The sequence below is a fragment of the Canis lupus genome, chromosome 11, assembly GCF_011100685.1.
Source record: "Canis lupus familiaris isolate Mischka breed German Shepherd chromosome 11, alternate assembly UU_Cfam_GSD_1.0, whole genome shotgun sequence".
NCBI classification, from domain to species: domain Eukaryota; kingdom Metazoa; phylum Chordata; class Mammalia; order Carnivora; family Canidae; genus Canis; species Canis lupus.
The window spans coordinates 12,528,944-12,545,784 of NC_049232.1; the positions used below are offsets into that span (position 1 = coordinate 12,528,944).

The 16,841-nt window shown below is 36.9% G+C and overlaps 1 protein-coding gene across 2 annotated transcripts in view; it reads left to right on the top strand.

The window, feature by feature from the left end:
* Positions 1 to 16,841, top strand: part of SNX2 (sorting nexin 2) — a 57,821-nt gene that overhangs the window by 1,136 nt on the left and 39,844 nt on the right. The window lies entirely within an intron of this gene.

Consider the following 16,841-nt stretch of genomic DNA (forward strand, 5'->3'; position numbering starts at 1 on the left):
CGTGCAGCTCGACACCAGATCAATTGGAAATTACTTTCAAATACTCATCATCTGAAATTCATTTCTTGGAAACTTCCGGGAACCGTTTTCCGCACTGACCATACTCTGCAAATTGTGTATACAGGTTCCCAGTCAGACCCCGCCTCCCCTCAGATCATATGCTTCTTGGGGCTAGGGATAGTGCCTTGATCATCTTTGTGTACCTCCCAGGCTTGAACATTTCCAATTAGTAAATGTTTGCTTGATTCATTGTCAAAATAGCATCTCCTGAGAATTAGTAAGAATTCTCTTGCATAACGAATTGACCTTTTGGATTTAGTATCTTTTTAACTCTTTAAATGTACTGTAAGGCTTTCCTTAAAAATAATGAGAATATCTATCCAGGATTCAAAGGCCTGTATTTCCTTTGAGGGCTGCAAAGGTTTTCCACCAGCTAGGATCAAAACAAACTATTGACCTAGTAGTGTAAACCAGAATACTGTGAACACTAAGCATTCTGCATAATTGAGGTTTTTTAGATTTGAGTACAAAGAACTATAATCTGTATTTCTCATTTGGATGGGACTTTTTCATAAGGTTTTTTTTTTTTCAATAGAAGTCTACAGAAGTTTGAGTATGAATAAATTTAATCTTGGTTAGTGCACTGTGCAAGTTGTAAAGTTGGTTTTGATTGTACATCCCTTATTTTATAGATTCATTCAGGACTTTAAGGTGGTATAACTGAGATTTGTAAATTCAGAATCTTCTTTTGGTTTCCAAACTATAACAGGAAGGATATACAACAGTGCTTTTCAGTATAGCAAACTGTTCTGAAGGGATTTTTTTTTTTTTTTCCATGAACTCTGTTTCTGTTTTCAAAAGTGCTTCTCAAACAGCAGTGTGTTGGGGGGATTCTAGTTTGAAATGCAGATGCCTCATTTCAAACTTACTGGAATCTGCATGTGTAATAAATGCTCTAGAACAGTGGCGTTCAAACTTTATACATAAGTTACCTAGGAATCTTGTTAAAGTACGAATTATGATTCTGTAGGGCTGGGATAAGTCTATTATTATGCATTTTTAATAAACTCCTCATGACTTTCCTTCTGGTCCATAGACAGTAATGTGTTGCTAAGCCCCAAATGATTCTGATGCAGATTATCTGCTTTAAATAGTTATTACTAAGCTGTAAATTGAAAGGCATATAACTTAATGTCTTTTAATTAAAGCAAAAGTAAGTCAGTTTTAAAAATTTTATTTATAAAAAAAAAATTTATTTATATAGAAACTTTCCTTTGAGAGCATTTGGAGGGAAAAATCAACTGAAATCCATATAGGTGAAAATAAAATTACAGACATTTTCATTGTCATCTTTGTTAAGCTTGTAATGACCATAAGCTTAGTGCATATGTATATTTTTATTAACACAATATAAGACTCTTTTCCATTCACAATCAAGAATAATCACATAAAGCCAAATTCAGTAAACAAAGCATATTTAAAAATCCTATTGTTTGTTTCTGTTTTGACTATGAAACAAGAAATTGGTGAAAGCTGGCATTAGGGGGCAGGGAATGGAATGAGGAGAAAGAATCCAGTGAAAGCTCGTTCTTTTTGGTACCTGAGAGGCAAGGCTTTAAATTGTTTAGGGATACTGCTTTTTCCTTAAATGCTACAACCCTAAGCTTAAAAGGTGCTTACACTAAAACAGCATGGAGACAACACCTTGAAAATGAATAAATAAATAAATAAATAAATAAAGGGATGCCTGGGTGGCTCAGTCCGTTAAGCATCTGTCTTTGGTTCAGGTCCTGATCTGAGGGTCCTAGGAATCCCTGCTCAGCAGGAAGTCTGCTTTCTCCAACAAGTCTCTCAAGTAAATAAAATCTTTAATAAAAAAAAGTCAGAAAATTTATATTATATCCCTTGTTCTCTATTTTAAACAGCTATATTGATGCATAATTCACATACCATGCAATTTCACTCATTTAATGTGTACAACTTAATAGTTTTTAATATATTTATAGATATATGCAACCATCACCACAGTTTTAGAACATTTTCATTACCTCAAAAAGAAACCCTGTATGTTTTAACTATCATCGCCTGCCCCCACACCGCAACCTTCAACAACCACTGATTAACTTTCTATCTCTTACAGACTTCTCTGTTCTAGACTTTGTATGAATAAAATCCTGTAATTGGTTTTTCATGACTGGCTTCTTTCACTTGCATCATGTTTTCAAGGTCTGTACTTCATTCCTTTTTACAAAATGGAATGAAATGGAGTATTGCTCCATTGAGTGGCTATACCATATTTTGTTTATCCATTCCTCAGTTGATGGATGTATGGGTTGTTTCCATATTTTGGCTATTATGAATAATACTGCAATAAACACATTTATGTACAGGTAGAGTTACTGGGTCCTATGGTAACTCTACATTTAATCATTTGAATAATTGCCAGACCGGTTTCCTAAAGTGGCCACACCATTTTACATTTCCACCAGCCATGTATGAAGAAGGTACCAGTTTCTTCAGATCGTCACCAACACCGGTTATTGTGACTTTTTTTTTGGTTCTCTTCATCTTAGTGGGTGTGAATGTGTGTGTGTGTGTGTGTGTGTTTAAGATTTTATTTATTCATGAGAGACACACAGAGAGAGAGAGAGAGAGGCAGGCAGAGACACAGGCAGAGGGAGAAGGAGGCTCCATGCAGGGAGCCTGACATGGGACTGGATCCTGGGTCTCCAAGATCAAGCCCTGAACTGAAGGCCCATTGAACCACCCGGGCTGCCCTGAAGTGTGGTTTTGATTTCATTTTCTTGTTGACTAAAGATGTTGCGTATCTTTTCATAGGCTTGTTGGCCATTTGTATGTCTCCTTAGGAATGTCTATTCAGATCCTTTGCTCATTGTTTAATTGAATTGTCTATTACTGGGTTATAAGAATTCTTTATGTATTCTGGGTGCGAGTTCCTTACCAGATATATGATTTGCAGACGTTTTCTCCCGTTCTCTGGGTTGTCTTTCCATGTTCTTGATGGCATCCTTAATAAGTTTAAAAATTGTTTGATGAAGTCTAGTTTATTTTTTAAATTTTGTTGCTCATACTTTCACTGTCCTATCTAAGAATTCCCTGCCAAATCCAAGGTCGTGAAGATTTACATATATTTTTTCTTCTAAGAATTTTATGGTTTTGGCTCTTTTAGGTCTTTGATCTGTTTTGAGTTAATTTTTGAATTTGGCATGAGGTTTATTCTTTTGCACGTGGCAGTTCAATTGTCCTAGCACCATATGTTGAAAAGACTATTCTTTCCCCCATGTGAGTGGTCTTGGCATCCTGGTTGAAAAATCAGTTGACCATAGATGTTCACACTGGTTCTCATACCAAACTTAAATATAAGGGTCAGTTGAAGTTAAGATGAGGACCATAGTTTTCCCAAGTGTCACATGATAGAAATTATAGAGCATTTCATATTGAGTTTCCAGATGGTCTTAAAATTCCTTTTCTCTAACCCTATGCTCAGAAGATATCTGACTTCATTGACTTCACCCTCCAAATACTTGGGTATTTACTCTTTGCCATACTGTTTAGGTGATCATCAGTGCAAATAGCAAATTACTGCAAATCTTTAAGAACAGAAAATTTCTAGTGGAGAAGAAAGAGATGTTCAGAAAACTCTGGTACAGGTTGTGATTCTATGGTCCGAAAATATACCAGTTTCCACTGAAAATACCATTGAAACACTGGGGAGATTCTCCTTCCTATCGATGTTTCTGACACATAGTAGATGAATAGTAAATGCTTCTCTTGGCTGGGAGAAGCTCATTAAAGACATAATATATAAGAGAGACCTTGAAGGGGTAATGAAATTTCAAAGTAAAGAATAACAAGGGTCACTCAAGAGTCAGTCCATATTCTAGGGAGCCATAAAAAAATCTGTGTGAGTTGTTGAATATAGGATGTTACACGTTTACTATGTGGTGAGATTGTGAAGGGCTTTGGAATTTGTTATTTAAGTGGGTGAGAGCTATGAAAGATTTTTATGGCAGTTAACATGATCACCTGGGAAGATTAATGTGCCACAGCCTAAGAGGTAAATTTGAAAAGGAGGTATTACTGGTAAGTTGATGAGTTGGAGGGTTTTTTTTATGTCTGAGGTTAAAGACCTCAAGAAAGAAAGCACAAATAATAAAGGAGAAAAGGAATTGATGGAACAGTAGATGAAAAGTTAGATATCTAGAGACTTAAAATGTCTCCCTCTCTTTGAGTGATTCTTACTTAGACACAGGAATTATAAGTTTCGTTTCATTTGTGGTTACTTTACACCAATGAAAAGAACATTAAGTAGTTAGAAATACTGGATGGGCTAAGAAGGTTGATTTAGGAATCTGTCATAAATTTATTGAATGATTACATTAAACCAGGCTGTGGACATCAAGTCCGTGTCCTAAGGCATGTATGAAACAAGGAGAGTCAGTATAATAAACATAGCTGTGTGAACAGTTGCCTGCAATGCCAGGGGATCAATGTGTAATTGAAATATACACATGGCACAAAAATGATATAGAAGACTGAGTGATTTGATGGCGTAGAAATGATCTTTGAAATCTGGAAAGTGGGTGAAATTATCAAGAGAATAGAGTAAGACAAGGGGACTATTGCTACAAAGCTTCTAAATTAGTATGTGCTGTGCCTATACAACAGGTAGTAACAGTGTAGAAATTTTCTCAATTCTGTTTTTTGATCTCTGGGTAGACCTCCAATTTAGTACTCATTTTTTTGAAAATTTCAGTGTGAGTTACCTCTGTTAGGGAGAAGACATTTTGTCATCAAGTGTTTAAAGCGGGTGAGCGTTGAAAATTACTAGAAAGATTTAATGAAGCAGGATCAAGTTGACCACTTTTCCCTTAAAACCATTAAATTCTGTTTTTTGAGAATGAGTTACTTTTAGTACCTGTAAAAAATGTCATTATATGAAGTTGCTTGAGGCAGAGTTAATCACTTTTTTTGCAACTTTCTTCTTAAAAAGAACAAAATTTGCTTTTGATGTTAATTTTACAAGTAGCCACTTTGCTATGAAATGGCACTGCTATGGGTTTTTTTTCTGTGATGATAGTTTTTACTTGAGGCAAAATTAACCTCAATTTAGTAAAATTCACTACCACTTCAATCAAGATACAGAACACTTTCATCTAAAAAAAATTCTCTCACATAGTTAACCCTTCCCAGTCCTTTTTTTTTTTAATATTTTATTTATTTATTCATGAGAGTCACAGAGAGATTGAGAGGCAGAGACACAGGCAGAAGGAGAAGCAGGCTCCATGCAGGAAGCCCAATGCGGGACTCGATCTCGGGTCTCCAGGGTCAGGCTCTGGGCTGAAAGCGGCGCTAAACCGCTGAGCCACCCAGGAATCCCCAACCCTTCCCAGTCCTAATCTCTGGCAACCACTGATGTGTGTAGAGTTTGTATTTTTTCAGAATATCATATAGATGGAATCATACAGTATAAAACTTTTTGTGTAGCTTCTTTAGTGTGAATGGTTTGAGACTCATGTTGTACATTATCAATAGTTCATTACTTTTTTATTGCTGAATTTAGTATTTCATTGTATGTATATATCACAGTTGTTTGTTGAAGGGCCATTCCATTGTTTCCAGCTGCTGGCATTAATGAATAAAGCTAATATAAACATTTACGTGCAGGTTTTTGTATGAACACAGTTTTCTTTTGGATGAAAACTTAGAAGCAGGATTGCTGGGTTGTATGGGAAGTATGTTTGCCTTTGTAAGAAACTGCTGTACTTCTGCCAGAACGCTTTACAAGAAGTGAAGTCATTTGCTTTTCATCCCATGAGTTAATGGCTCTAGTACTAATACAACTGAGGACAGTGTTACCCATTAGGACAGTGTTATTCCAGTCGGAGAATCGTTAAGCTATGGTTTCATTTTTTAAAAAACACGATGCTTCAATACAGAAGCATGTCAGTGTATTTCCTGGCATCATCAAAGTCATTTTAATACAGAAACTTTACCTTTATTCAGAGTCACGCTTTATATGATTATTGAATGTTGTAATCTTGAAAAGCTAGCCCCAGGGAACCTTCTGTGCAGCTAGATTTTAGTCTCTGGTCAAGTTTTATTCATTCCTGCTTTGAAGTCTAATAAAATTATAAAAGGTTTAAAGGAAGGAAGGCAAGGAGGAAAAGGACGGGGTGGGGGTGGGGGGGACTTAAGAAAGAAACTGCCAAACCCTTTTCTAAAGGAGATGTTTTGTTACATTACCATAGCAATGAATGAGAATACTGGTTGCTCCACACCTTGTCTGCTCTTGCTAATGTCGGTTTTGATTTTGGGTAATGGTGAGCTTTAGGTTGGTTTATTTTGGATTGAAAGAAGTGATTGTTAAATATTGTTCAATTGGGAATTTGTAAGCTGGTTTTTAAAGCCATTGTTAAAATTAAGTTACACAAACATATTTAAATGAATTACATTGAAAATGAAGGTGCGGCATCTGGGTGGCTCAGGCAGTTAAACAGCCGACTCTTGATTTTGGCTCAAGTCATGATCTCCAGGATTCAGGGATCTAGCTCAGTGTTGGACTGCACTCAGCAGGGAGTCTGCTTCACTAATTCTCTTTTCTCATTCTGCCTCTCCTTTCTCTCTCAAATAAATAAATCTTTTTTAAAAATGTAATAAATAGGGATCCCTGGGTGGCGCAGCGGTTTGGTGCCTGTCTTTGGCCCAGGGCGCGATCCTGGAGACCCGGGATCAAATCCCACGTCGGGCTCCCGGTGCATGGAGCCTGCTTCTCCCTCTGCCTGTGTCTCTGCCTCTCTCTCTCTGTGACTATCATAAATAAATAAAAAAAAAAATTTAAAAAAATGTAATAAATATTAAAAACTTGTCACTTCTGAATTCTCTTACTGCATTTTATTATTTCCTGTGCTCTTGAGGTTATATGTCTATTGTATTTGTACAGTGTAACTTACATATCTTCCAAGTCCACTTTTAGTGAGGGGTACATAGCCACAGCAGGCATTGAGCAAAAGCTGTAAATGAGTCTTCCCTCTCAAAGACCTTCTTGCTAAATATTTTCCAGCACACCAGTGATTTTTAGCCCTTCTAACCGGTTTGTAGTGTTATTTCATTGTGGCTTCAATATACATTCTGTTATAGTGATGTTGAGTGGCTTTTCATGTGCTTATTCACCATCTGAAAATCATCTTTGGTGATGTCCTTTCACATCTTTTGCCCATTTAAAAATTTGGATCTCTTTATTAAGTTTTGAGAATTCTTTATGAATTCTCGATACAAATCCTTTGCCAGTTGTGGTTTTGCAGATTTTTTCCCGGTCCGTGCCTTCTCTTTTTATGCTATTTTCGAGCTATCCTTTTGTTGTTGTGATCAATAGTACTTTAGATGTCACATATGAAATCCTTTCCTAACACTAACCCAAGGTCACAAAGGTTTTAGTTACACTTTCTCCTAGACATGTGTAATTTCAACTTAACATTTATGCCTCCAATTCATTTTGAGTTTACATGTAAGTTCACGATATGGGGTATTTTGCATATGGATACCCAGCTGTTCCAGCACCAATTATTGAAAAATAATCATATTGTTAAGGTTTATTTTATGGCTCAAAGTATGGACCTTGTGGTAAATGTTTTGTTTGCATTTCAAAAGGTTATGTATAGTCAGATGTTGATAAGTGGAGTGTCCAGTAAATGTTACTTCAAATTTGATTGATTGTATTTTGCAGTGTATACAACATCATCAATGAATTTCAGATGCTCTGTGCTAAGTTTAAGAAGCTAAACTTATGGGACGCCTGGGTGGCTCAGCGGTTTATCGCCTGCCTTCTGACCAGAGTGTGATCCTGGAGTCCTGGGATTGAGTCCCACATTGGGCTCCCTGCATGGGGCCTGCTTCTGCCTCTGCCTGTGTCTCTCTGCCTTTCTCTTTCTGTGTGTGTCTCATGAATAAATAAAATCTTAAAAAAAAAAAAAAGGCTTGATTTAAAATGTTTCTTGATGAGTTATCTTTGCATCTTTTTCAAAGATCAGTTGAACCATACATATGTGCATACATCTATTTCTGGACTCCATTCTATTTCACGGATTTACTGTTTCCTTTTGCCAGTTGTATGCTGTCTTACTGTAACTGAGTCTTGAAATTAGTCGTATGAGTCCATTGACTTTTTTCTAAATTGTTTTGGCTCTTCTACTTTTGCCTTTCCATATAAGTTTAGGATCAATTGATTGACTTCTACCAAAACTTCCACCTGAGATTTTTATTTGGGATAGTGATGAATCCATAGATTAATTTTGGGAGATTTAACATGTTGAGCCTTTAAGGCATAGATTTACTGTTTCTTTACATTTTGTTGATTTACTTGATTTTTTTCATCACTGTTTGTAGTTTTCAGCGTACCAATCTAGCACATATTTTGTTGGCTTATACTTATTTCACGATTTCTTTTTTTTTTTTTTAATTTTTATTTATTTATGATAGTCACACACAGAGAGAGAGAGAGAGAGAGAGGGAGGGAGGCAGAGACACAGGCAGAGGGAGAAGCAGGCTCCATGCACCGGGAGCCCGACGTGGGATTCGATCCCGGGTCTCCAGGATTGTGCCCTGGGCAAAAGGCAGGCGCCAAACCGCTGCGCCACCCAGGGATCCCACAATTTCTTTTACATTTATTTATTGGTGGCCTGTTGACCCTCTATCCAGGAACTGTACTAAGCACTCATTAGGTATAGTAGTGTTTTTTTGTAGCATCCATGGGATTTTCATGTATATAATCATGCTGTTTGTGATTTGGAGTTTTGTTTCCAGTCTCTATGCCTTAATGTAATAGCTAGGACCATTAGTATAATATTGAATAGGAGTAGTAAAAGTGGGTATCACTTTCCCTTTTGTGAACTTTAGGAGGGTAATATTCTTTCTCTCTTACATATGATGTTACCTGTTAAGTTTTTTTGTTTTTTAAACATTTTATTTTTTAAGTAATCTCTCCACCAACATGGGACTTGAACTCAAAACCTCAGGATTCAGAGTTGCATATTCTATTGACTGAGCCAGCAAGTTGCCCCTTAAGTTTTTTTCTAGATTTCTTTCATCAAATTAAAGGAGTTTTATTCTTAGTTTTCTGAAATTTTATATTCACAACTGAAGGCTGGTGTTAGCAAATTCCTTTTCTGCATTTAATAAGATGATTATGTAACCTTCTAAGGTTAATTATAATGTGGATTATAATGATTGATTTTTATCTTTTTGTTTTTATTTTATCTTTAAAAGATTTTATTTATTCATGAGTGACACACAAAGAGAGGCAGAGGGAGAAGCAGGCTCCCTCCTGGGGACTCCAGGATCACGACCTGAGCCAAAGGTAGATGCTCAACCACCAAGCCACCCAGGCATCCCTATAATGATTGATTTTAAAACACTGAATAAACCTTGCTTTCCTAGAATAAGCCCATAGAATCATAAATGTGCTTAACCTTTTTATATGTTGCTGTATTCAGCTTGATAGTATTTTGTTTAGGCAATTATTGTCATGATAGATATTTGTGTAGTATTTTCTTTTACTTGTAATGTCTTTAATTTTGGTATAAGAAATACTGGTCTCATTAAAGGAATTGGAGAGTGTTTATTCCTCTTCTATATTCTTGAAGTTGTATAAAATTAGTCTTATGTCTTAATAGGACTCACTAGTGAAATCATCTGAGCATGTAGTTTTGTTTTTGAAAGACTTTTAACTTCAAATTCATAATACATACAGGGTTATTTCTTGTAGAACTTCTGTAGTATGGGTCTTTCAAGGAATTTGTCCATTCAGTCTAAATTGTGAAATTTATGGGCATAAGGTTTTTCATAATACTCTATTATTCTGGGATGCCTGGGTGGCTCAGCGGTTAAGCATCTGCCTTTGGTTTGTGATTCTCGTCCGGGGGTGGAGTCTTACATCAGGCTCCCTATGAGGAGGAGCCTGCTTCTCCCTCTGCCTAGCCTCTCTCTGTGTGTCTCTCGTGAATAAATAAATAAAATCTTTAAAAGAAAATACTCTATTATCCTGTGACCATGTCTGTGGCATCTGTGGGTGATGCCCCTGCCTTTTCATTCCTGATATTGATAGTTTATCTCTTCTGTTTGTTTACTTATTTATTCATTTATTTTAGTCTTACTACAGGACATCTTGTGATCTTCTCAGAGAATCAGCTTTTGCTTTCTTAATTTTTTGCCTTGTTACTTATCTATTCTATTACTGAGAGAAGAGTGGTGAAGTCTCCAAATGTAATGTAGATTTTTAATTTTTTATTTATATTTTTTGTTAGGTTTTTCCTTCAGAGTGATGCTCTGTTCTTAGAAACATAGACTTATAACATTGTTATGGTTTCTTGGTAAATTGATGATCCTTTTATCATATGATTTGTCTCTTTATTGCTCTTTATGGTCTCTTTATTTTTAACGTTTTTACTGTTAACTATCTGTATCTTTAAAGTAAGACTTTTATGGGGGGAGGGCAAGATGGCAGAGGAGTAGGGTCCTCAAATCACTGGGCCCCACCAACTTACCTAGATAACTTTCAAATCATCCTGAAAATCTATGAACTGGAACACTACAGAGAGAAGGGTTTTTGCTTCTAACAAGGTCCTAGATATATTTTCCACTTCTGGATTCCCTTCAACATACTCAACTTAATTTTGGGAGATACACAAGATACGGGTTTTTGTGTGTGGCTTTTTTTTTCTTTTCTCTGCCTCATTTTGTTCTACAATGGCGGAAGTTGAATACCTTCTAAAACATGACCAGTATGCATCCAGAACCAAGTGGTATACCATGCTGGTTCATTCTGTGAGATTCCTCATTTGCATTCTGCCCCCCTATTTTATCTCATTTATGTTTTGGTGGTCAATTTTGGGGCCCTCTACAAGTATTTCTGCTTTACAGAAATTTGGGACTGAGCATCTTCTAACATACAGAACTTAATATACTCAGAAACAAGAGGATCACCCTCTAGAATCCCTCAGGTAGACTACATTCTCCCTCCACCATCTCCTAGTCCCCCTTCTTTTTTTCTTTTCTTTCTTTTTCTTTTATTGTTTTCTTTTTTTCCCCTCTTCTTTACAATTATTGGCCTTTTATTTTTTGCTACTTTGTTTTAAAATTTGTTTTTCATTTTAGTGGTCCTTTTGTTTTATTTCGTTCTGATCTTTGGTTTCAATTTCTGGTCTCTGACCTCAGCAGAATCATCTAGGGTAAAATTTACTTAGGTCGTGGTTGATATTCTTGACTCAGCCCACTCATACAGCCACTCTTCACTGAGAAAAAGGACTAGAAAGAAGAACTCACCACAAAAGAAAGCATCAGAAGCAATACTCTCTGCCACAGAGTATAGAATTTGGATTACAATTTGGTGTCAGAAAGCCAATTAAGCGCAATTATAAAGCTACTGGTGGCTTTGGAAAAAAAAAAGCATAAAGGAATCAAGAGACTTCATGACTGAAGAATTTAGATCTAATGAGGCTGAAATTAAAAACCAATTAAAAGATGCAATCCAAACTGGAGGTTCTAATGACGAGGGTTAATGAGGTAGGAGAAAGAGTGAGTGACATAGAAGACAAGTTGATGGCAAGCTGAGGAAAAAAGAGAAAAACAATGAAAAGACCATGAGGAAAGGTTAAGGGAAATAAATGACAGCCTCAGAAGGAAAAATGTATGTACAATTGGGGTTACAGAGGGCGCCAAGAGGGATAGAGGACCAGAAAGCCTATTTGAACAAATCATAGCTGAGACCTTCCCTAATTTGGAGAGGGAAACAGGCATTCAAATCCAGGAGATAGGTTCCCCCCCCCAAAAAAAAAAATCAAAAACCATTCAACACCTCGACATTTAATAGTGAAACTTGCAAATTCCAAAGATAAAGAGAAAATCCTTCAAGCAAGAGACAAGAGATCCCTAACTTATATGGGGAGAAATATTAGATTAACATCAGACCTCTCCACAGAGACCTGGCAGGCCAGAAAGGGCTGGTAGGATATATTCAGGATACTAAATGAGAAGAACATGCAGCCAAGAATACTCTATCCGGTAAGGCTCTTATTCAGCATAGAAGGAGAGATAAAGAGCTTCCAAGAAACTGAAAGAATATATGACCACCAAACCAGCTCTGCAAGAAATATTAAGAGGGACCTTGTAAAAGAAGGAGGAAGCCCAAAAAAATAAGCCACAAAAATGGACTGAATAGGTATTATGATGACACTAAATTCATATCTTTCAATAGTAACTCTGAACGTGAATAGGCTTAATGATTCCATCAAAAGATGCAGGGTATCCCCGACTGGATAAAAAAGCAAGACTCCTCTATTTGCTGTCTAGTAGAGACTTATTTTAGACCTAAGAACACCTACAGCCTGAAAATGAAAGGTTGGAGAACTATTTGCCATTCAAATGGTCTCAGAAGAAAGCTGAGGTAGCAATCCTCATATCAGATAAATTAAAATTTATCCCAAAGACTGTAGTAAGAGATAAAGGAGGGACACTATATCATACTTAAAGGATCTATCCAACAAGAGGACCTAACAATCATGAATATTTATGCCCCTAATGTGGGAGCTGCCAAGTAAATCAATCAATTAATAACCAAAGTAAAGACATACTAGAAAATAATACGCTAATAGTAGGAGACTTCAATGTGGCACTTTCTGCAAATGACAGATATTCTAAGCAGAACATCTCCAAAGAAACAGCTTTTTCTTTTTTAAAAGATTTATCTATTTATTCATGAGAGACACAGAGAGAGGCAGAGACATAGGCAGAGGGAGAAGCAGGCTTACTGCAAGGAGTCTGATGTGGGACTCAGTCCTGGAATTACACCCTGAGTCAAAGGCAGACACTCAACTGCTGAGCCACCTAGGCGTCCCAAAACAAGAGCTCTAAATTGTACACCGGACCAGATGGATTTCACAGATATTTACAGAACTTTACATCCAAAAGCAACTGAATACACATTCTTCTCAAGTGCACATGGAACTCTCTCCAAAGTAGACCACATACTGTGTCACAAATCAGGTCTTGATCGATAACAAAAGACTGAGATTGTCCACTGCATATTTTCAGACCATAATGCTTTGAAACTTGAACTCAATCACAAGAAGAAATTTGGAAGAAACTCAAACACGTGGATGTTAAAGAGCATCCTGCTAAAAGATGAAAGGCTCAACTAGGAAATTAGAGAAGAATTAAAAAGATTTATGGAAACTAATGAAAATGAAGACACAACCAATCAAAATCTTTGAGATACAGCAAAAGCAGTCCTAAGAGGGAAATACATTGCAATACAAGCATCCCTCAAAAAATTAGAAAAAACTCAAATACACAAGCTAACCTCACACCCAAAGGAACTGGAGAAAGAACAGCAAATAAAACCTACACCAAGCATAAGAAGAGAGTTAATAAAGTTTTGAGCAGAACTCAATGAAATAGAGACCAGAACTGTAGAATAGATCAACAAAATCAGGAGTTGGTTTTTTGAAAGAGTTCATAAGATAAACCATCAGCCAGCCTTATTAAAAAGAGAAAAGACTCAAATTAATAAAATCACAAATGAAAAAGGAGCGATCACAACCAATACCAAGGAAATACAAATGATTTTTAAAACATTATGAGCACCTGTATGCCAGTAAATTAGGCAATCTGGAAGAAATGGACACATTTCTGGAAAACCACAAACTAACAAAAGTGGAACAGGAAGAAATAGAAAACATGAACAGGCCAATAACTAAGGAGGAAATTGAAGCAGTCATTCAAAACCTCCCCAGACACAAAAGACCAGGGCCAGAGGGCTTCCCAGGGGAATTTTATCAAACATTTAAAGAAGAAACAATACCTATTCTGCTAAATGTGTTCTGAAAGATAGAAAGGCATGGAATACTTCCAAACTCGTTTTATGAGGCCAGCATCACCTTAATTCCAAAACCAAAGACCCCACCAAAAAGGAGAATTATAGACCAGTATCCCTAATGAACACAGATGTAAACATTCTCAACAAGATACCAGCCAATAGGATCCAACAGTACGTTAAGATTATTCACCATGACCAAGTGGGATTTATCCCCGGGATGCCAGGCTAGTTCAGCCCTCGTAAAGCAATCAATGTGATAGATCATATCAACAAGAGAAAAAACAAGAACCATATGATCCTCTCAATAGATACAGAGAAAGCATTTGACAAAATACAGTATCCATTCCTGATCAAAACTCTTCAGAGTGTAGGGATAGAGGCAACATTCCTCAACATCTTAAAAGCCATCTACGAAAAGACCACAGCAAATATTCTCAATGGGGAAACACTGGGAGCCTTTCCCGAAGATCAGGAACACGACAGGGATGTCAACTTTCACCACTACTATTTAACATAGTACTAGAAGTCTTAGCCTCAGCAATCAGGCAACAAAAAGAAATAAAAGGCATTCAAATTGGCAAAGAAGTCAAACTCTCCCTCTTTGCAGGTGACATGATACTGTACATAGAAAATCTAAAAGACTCCACCCCAAGATTGCTAGAACTCATACAGCAGTTCCTCTGTGTGGCAGTATACAAAATCAATGCCCAGAATTCAGTGGCATTTCTATACACTAACAATGAAACTGAAAAAAAAAGAAAAAAGAAATTAAAGAGTCAATCCCATTTACAATTGCACCCAAAAGCATAAGATACCTAGGAATAAACCTAAGCAAAGAGGTAAAGGATCTATACCCTAAAAACTATAGAACACTTCTGAAAGAAATTGAGGAAGACACAAAGAGATGGAAAAATATTCCATGCTCATGGATTGGAAGAATTAATATTGTGAAAATGTCAGTGGTACCCAGGACAATTTACACATTTAATGCAATCTCTATCAAAATACGATGGGCTTTCTTCAGAGAGTTGGAACAAATCGTCTTAAGATTTGGGTGGAATCAGAAAGAAACCCGAATAGCCAGGGGAATATTGAAAAAGAAAACCAGAGCCCGAGGGCATCACAATGCCGGATTTCAAGTTGTACTACAAAGCTGTGATCATCAAGACAGTGTGATACTGGCACGAAAAACAGACACATAGATCAATGGAACAGAATAGAGAACCCAGAAATGGGCCCCCAACTCTGTGGTCAACTAATATGCTAAAAAGCAGGAAAGACTATCCAGCGGAAAAAGGACAGTCTCTTCAATAAATGGTGCTGGGAAAATTGGACAGCCACATGCAGAAGAATGAAACTAGACCCTTCTCTTACACCATACACAAAGATAAGCTCAAAATGGATGAAAGATCTAAATGTGAGACAAGAATCCATCAAAATCCTAGAGGAGAACACAGCCAAAACCCTTTTTGACCTTGGCCATAGCAACTTCTTGCAAGATACATCTATGAAGGCAAGAGAAACAAAAGCAAAAATGAACTACTGGGACTTCATCAAGATGAAAAGCTTCTGCACAGCAAAAGAAACAGTCAACAAAACTAAAAGACAACCTACAGAATGGGAGAAGATATTTGCAAATCTTGAAGATATACCTATCAGATAAAGGGCTAGTATCGAAGATCTATGAAGAACTTATTAAACTAAAGAGCAAAGAAACAATCGAATAATGAAATGAGCAAAAGACATGAACAGAAATTTCACCAAAGAAGACATACACATGGCCAAGAAGCACATGAGAAAATGCTCTGCATCACTTGCTATCAGGGAAATAGAAATCAAAACCACAATGAGATACCACCTCACACCAGTGAGAATGATGAAAAATTAACCAGACAGGAAACAGCAAATGTTGGAGAGGATGTGGAGAAAGGGGAACCCTCTTGCACTGTTGGTGGGAATGTGAACTGGTACAGCCACTCTGGAAAACAGTGTGGAGATTCCTCAAAGAGTTAAAAATAGAGCTGCCCTAGAACCCAGCAATTGGACTGCTGGGGATTTACCCCAAAGATACAGATGCAGTGAAACAGCAGGACACCGGCACCCCAATGTTTATAGCAACAATGTCCATTTGGAGTTTGCTTGTTCTTGATTCTGTAAATTTATGTCTTTCAACGAATTTGGAATGTTTTTATCTATCATTTGTTGAAATATTTTTGCATGCTTCTTTCTAGAATTCCAGTGACATGAATGTTAGAATTTTTAATACTATCTCACAGGTTCCTGAGTTTCTGCTTTTTGTTTTGTTTTGTTTTGTTTTTTTCCTTCTCTGTTATTCAGATTGGATATTTTCTTTTCACGTTCACTGGCTTTTTCTGTCAGAAACTGAAAAGAGTCTGAAATTTTATTTTCTAATCTAGAAAATGTTTTATGGTTGCTGGTTTATGGTTGATTAAACATTTTTATTCAAAGCATAGCAAGCCGCATGAATATCACATTTGTGCCAGTTTTCTCTATCTCTCTTGATGGGGTGATGTGATGGGGTGAGAAGGGGAGGTTGATATTGCATCTGTCTTCGGTTTGTGTCACAGCTGAAAAACCCATATCCTTAAAATAGGCAATAAGTGTGCCTCTTCTTTGTTCTAGAGAAGACATTTTATTATAATGGACAGAAAACAAATCTGTTCTTTGGGAAACCCACAGTGACCTCTGTTTTCCAAGTCTGTTTCCCAGGAGCTTGGTCTTCTGTCAGAGTTGTACCTGCTGCATTGTCACCCACTTCCACTCAGCTTGGGTCACTTAGAGAATAGTGGTAAAAGGAAGGAGAGAAAATAAATACAAAGGAGGATGTCTGTCTCCTCCTATTCAGATTTCTAGGTCCTGTTTCCCTGACTCAGCTGGCCAGAAAAGTAAATTTTCTCTTGGATTTTAGAAGTCAGTGCTCTCATTCTTG